The sequence below is a fragment of the Camelus bactrianus genome, chromosome 33, assembly GCF_048773025.1.
Source record: "Camelus bactrianus isolate YW-2024 breed Bactrian camel chromosome 33, ASM4877302v1, whole genome shotgun sequence".
NCBI lineage: Eukaryota > Metazoa > Chordata > Mammalia > Artiodactyla > Camelidae > Camelus > Camelus bactrianus.
In genome coordinates, this window is record NC_133571.1 from 21,088,453 (window position 1) to 21,093,966 (window position 5,514).

Sequence of the window (5,514 nt, forward strand, 5' to 3'; positions counted from 1 at the left end):
TGGCTGCCCAGGGTGAAGGTAGATGTATGTGGTCTCTGTGTCTGCAAGGACAGTTCAAGGTCTGGTGCCTTCTCCATCCCTCAGACTCCCTCCCCCTGGTCCTGGCAAGCAGTCCCCTGACCTTGGCTGCCACCTCTCAGATGAGCTTTCCATCAGGAACGGTGACCCCTCGGGCATGAGGCTTGTGGGTGGCCCAAGGGAAAAGCCCTGAACTGACTAGAAGGCAGGAGGCCGGGACCGCAGTCCCTGCCTTCCCACCCCAGAGCTAGTGACCTGGGCAAGCCATGTGGTCTCTGAGCACGTTTCCCCTCCTGAAAACTGAGAATGCTAACACTGGCCTTCCCACCCCCGAAAGCTAGTTTCTGCCTCTGATTTCTTCTCCACTCCACCCTGCACATCAACACCAGAGATATATTCCCAAAATATCCATTTAATCACGCCATTGCCCCTGCAAAGACTCCAGTGGTTGACTGGAGCCAGGATGCAAACTCAGGTCAGCACCGAGCCTCCGGCTCCTCCGACCACACAGCGGTGCTTTCCTCCTGTGCCGATGCCGTGGCCATGGAAACAGCACATCACCTCCCAGGAGCCCCATGCAAATGTACGTCCTGTTCCTCTGTCAGTCTGGGACATGTGCCCACCCAGTGTCCAGCTCTCTATCTCACCTCTTTCCCCATTTTAAATCTTACCCATTCACCAAGCCCAGGTCAGCTGCCGTCTCCTCCAGGAAGCCTTCCCTGATTGACCTCTGTCTCCCTCAGCACTGTCATCACACTTCAATTGTAGTATCTTATTTATTAAATTCAATTTTAATACCTGTGCACAAAATTTTGCCTGCGATGGTGAGTCCCATGGTCTCCATCCCCTAAAGGGTTCCCGAATCCAAGTCAAAAGGTGATGACCCGGAAGCCCTGGGAATTGAAGTCCCCTCTCCCTAGCAGAGACCCCAGTCCGGCTGCTGGAGTCAGGATGTTTCTCTTGAAGACACCTGTTCTGACTTTCTCACCAGCCAAAATTCCAGGGACGTTTGACCCTTTAAGAGCTGCTAGTCCAGGCAGATCAGCTCCCACTGAGACCCTTGGTCCTGAGAGCCCAACTTGTTCCCAAGCTCAGTAGGCAAAGGAAGCCCTGCAGGCGCTTGGCAAAGGGAGAAGGACACAAAACAGGCAAGGCCACAATCTCTCAGGCTCAAAGCAGCAGGGTAGGGGCCTCCAGAGCCAGATTCCAGCAGCTCCTGCAAAGCCGGGGAAGGCAGGTGGGGCAGGGCGCCCACAGACGCCGGTACTGCGATGCGCAGTCATCTGCGGGACACGATGCAGCGCTGTTACATGAACATTGTTTCTAGAATGCTACCGTTTGTGTAGGAATGGAGGAGGGGATAGAAATATATGTGTACTGCTTATATTTTTCAAAAAATAAACAGCAGCATGAGAAAACTAGTAAGAATGGTTACCTCCATATAAGAAGAAGGGAAAAGAGAGGGCACAGGAATAGAAAAGAGTTTTCTAAATTCTGTTCTGTGAATTTTGAAACCGTACAACCGTCCTTTGCCTGATTAATAAAAGAAAACAATTAAATCAATAAAGGAAAACCATAAACAAGCTCTAATCATTGAAAGTAAGCTGAAACGAATGGGCCTAGCTTAACGTCAAGTCAGTGCCTGGTCACGCAGAGAAAAGCACCACGTCACATGACTTGACAGCAGTTTGCTGACTGTACATCCCTAGCAGGGTATACGGTATGCAATTTTTTTAAATCCCCAATAAGTATAAATCCATAATCAATAATCTCATTATTAATAGTCATAGGAATACCATTTGGGGGGAACTATTACAAGCATGTTGCATAAGGCAAAAAAAAAATAAATTACTGTCTGCATAATCAGCACGTCTCTGATTTAGCTCTGGTGCACCAGGCTGGTTTAGGGCCCTGGGGACCCTTTATCACAGCGACAGGAACCATCCAGGCTTTCTCATTCTTGCATCCCTGGTGCCCGACTCACAGTAGGCCCTCAGCAAGCATCTGTTGGCTTGCAGGGAAGTCCAAGACACCAGGATTCTGCTCAGATTCCCCCAACTCATCACCTAGGCAATAGTCAGGAGGCCGCTGATCTTTGTCACAACCCCACCCAGGTTTCTGCCCTCTTTGCTCGTGAAGCATCAGCAGCTGGGAGTCCACCCCGGGGGCCACTGGTCTCCCCTTCAGCCCCTCGGCTTCCTGCCCATGCCGCTACCCCATTTTGCCACATCAGTGGTCATTCACTTTTCTTTGTTTTTCTTTTGAGTAATTCTTTATTTAAATATTTGGGTCTTGTTTGTTTTTGTTTTGGAGGGAGGTAATTAGGTTTGTTTATTTATTTATGTACTTACGTTACTGAAGGTACTGGGGATTGAACCTAGGACCTCGTGCATGCTAAGTGTGCACTGTCACTGAGCTGTACCTTCCCCCTAATAGTGCTTGACTTTTTACAAAGGAATTTTTCCATCTATGGTTGCATTTAATCCTCCCCCAACCCTATTTCAAAGCTCCCTTTTACAAATAAGGAAACTGAGATTAGATGAAGTTAAGTAATTTGTCAAGGACCCTCTGCTAATGAATGGTACAGCTTGGCCAGAAGTTCCTTAGACAAATTGGGGTTGAAGTCCACGATTAACCATGTTGTCTTGAGCAAATCATTCATTCACTTGTTCATTTACTGACTCAGAAACCGTTTATTGACTACGTGAGGCAGTGTGCTGGTGCCGGGCACACAGAGGGGAACACAGGAGATCAACACCATTCTCCAAGGATACCCAAGGCTCCCTCTCCTCATCTGCCCCGACCTCAAGTGAAAGATTACTCAGAGAGGGAAATAAAATAGCACCTGTGTAATTAGCGCAGGTACTTAGGCTCTGTGTGGACATGGGAGGCACAACTCTTCCTAGAACATACGAGTCCAGGGCTGTTTATTAAGCCCTGGCCGGAGGCTCCACCCTGTGCTGAGTGATGCGGGGTTTTTCTGAAGCATGAGACAGGACCAGACACGTGGACCAACCACCCATGGGCCCCGGCTAATGCCTGATGGCCCTGGTGAGTCCACTCAGAGGGCGATTCAAGCGAAGATGTAGACCTGAATGACTCTAAGCTCATGGGCTTTCAAGACACAGGTGAGGGTCTGCGTCTCAACCCTGCCATCAACTAGCTGGTGACTCTGGACAAGTTCCTTACCTGAGCTGCCTCGAGTGAGAAATAGATGTAATAATAGCACCTCACAGGATCATTGGGAAAAATAAATTGGGCAGTGTATACAGAGTGCTTTCAACAGAACCTCAGACACAGTCAGAACTCAGCAAGTCGCCCCCATATAGTGAGTTTCTCCTACTATGGCACAGAAGAAACTTGAGGTTCTCACTGGCCAGAAAGATGCTCAGGTCGTCCACAGCACCCAGGGCAGTGGAGGCTGCTCGGGTGGGAGATGCAAAGAGGCCACATCGGTCCCTACCCCCTCCCCGCCCCCTGCAGCCCCCCGGGTGCAAATCTCCCTCTGTGCAGGGCTCCGCTCCAAGGAGTCCAGCTGGGTGCATCTGGCTGGGGAGATTAAATTATTTTTGAATTCCTAACTGAATGTTCTTTTAATGGAAACTTAATGACAGGCATTGAAATAGATTTCCTCCATAACCCCTCCTCCCGCGGCGCCCCCCCCGCGCGGCCCTGTGCGGCGCGCGGCTCCCGATAACCTTTCTTCCCTACCCCTGGACTTTTATCTCCCCCGCGACAAACAGCCCTTGCTGGACAGAAAGAGGAAATTCCAGTCATTGTTCTCAAACTTCTGGCTTCCAAAATAAAATGTTCTATCTCCCCTGTCAAGCTTTGATTGACATACACTTCCTGTAACGGGACAACGGCCCAGGGGCGGGGCCAGGGCCTCATTTGCATTCTGTACCTCCGAGGTTTTCACATCGTTGCTTCTGGACCAGGCAGGAGCCCCCCAGGCTCCTCACAGAGCCTCCCTGACGAAGACCCATCTCCCGCTGGATGAAAGCTCCCCAAGAAGGCACCTCCTCAGCTGCTGCCACAACCCACCCGGGAAGTTCTTTGCTGTCCGTGGAGAGAGACGGCCGTGCTAAGCGTCTCACTTCTTAGATTTGGCAGCTTCAAAGCTTTTCCTTCCACCCTTTCCCTCTTGAGGAATGAATTTTTAGACAGTCTCCCACATCTTAACTCTAAGTCCTGGAAGGTTAAAACAGGGTTCAGACTCTCCAAGCCAAAAACCCCCAGAACTACAGAGCTAAACATGCAATTCATGGGGAGTTGGTACCAAAGGAAACTCTGAATAGGGTGAAGCACCATGGGATATGGTTTTCCTTGGAAGGGGTAGGAAGTGTTCAATTGCTTTAAAAATAACTGAATGGTAGAGGATAATACAGCACACCTGTAGCAAGAGCAGTCCTGACGTGGTCAAGTTTATTCCCCAAGTTGGAATAAAAAGCCTGCCTTGAGCGTTGGCCTCAAATAGTACGAAGTTGGCCTTCTGGAAACTTCTGTTTCCCTTTTATTTTATTTACTCACTGAGTTCCTTGTGGGTACCCTCTCTCTCCAAATGTCTGGGGTTCTTATGATGCTTTGAGGTGCCAGCCATTCCTCAGGACTATGGGATGGCACCTGCAGGGCCTCATTTCCTCAGGGCTTTGTTGGCTGTTAGCATGTTAACAGTTGCTAGAGGATCAATGAGAATCTGTATTAAAAATTAGACTTCAAGTGGCAGACTGCCTTAATCTTAATATTTGGAAGCCAGCAGTCTTCCCTCAATAACCAGAAAGAAATGCCATTCACAAAGATTCCAGTTGCTCTGCTCTCTTACTAATCAAGAGGAATGGATTACCTGTGATAATTCTGCTGACCATGCCAGCCATCCCCGAGCCTTCTGCTAAAGATCAGAACAGGCCAGACAGTAGGGTTCTGACCCTTCAGTTCAATAAAGCAACTACAGAGCCATAAACCCTCAGGACAGTGGGCCAGCAGAGAACGCTAGCTCCCTCCGGCTTGTTGACCCCTGATTTCCTTTAGCTTTGTCAGTAGGTTAAATGGCGATGCCGACACACTTACAGGCACAGAGCAGTCTCCCATGTGGGCCAGTGTGTCCACAGTCGCGACCGCTGACAAAGCGTGCAACTCCGAACCCGTCAGACTCCTCACTCGTCTTTGTCAGAAGGACCAGGTGTGTTTGTAGATCTGTATACACTCAACCCCAGGCCTGGGAAAACGAGGCCATTGGTACCCACAACTGCAGCCGTGGCCACATGATGTGCCAAGACTCACACCGGAGTGTTTTGACAGAGCTGCGTGGGAAGGGGCCTGGCTGAGCCGGGTCCCGCCCTCCTGCGGACAGTGGAGCCAAGATGACGTGTGCACTCTGTTTGCCGTCTTCCCACCCCTCCCACCTCTCCCAAGAGGAAGTCCACCCTCCACAAGAGGATTTTCACCAGTTGATCTGTCAGTTAATGCACAATGACTGACACCTTGGGCAAGAACGTG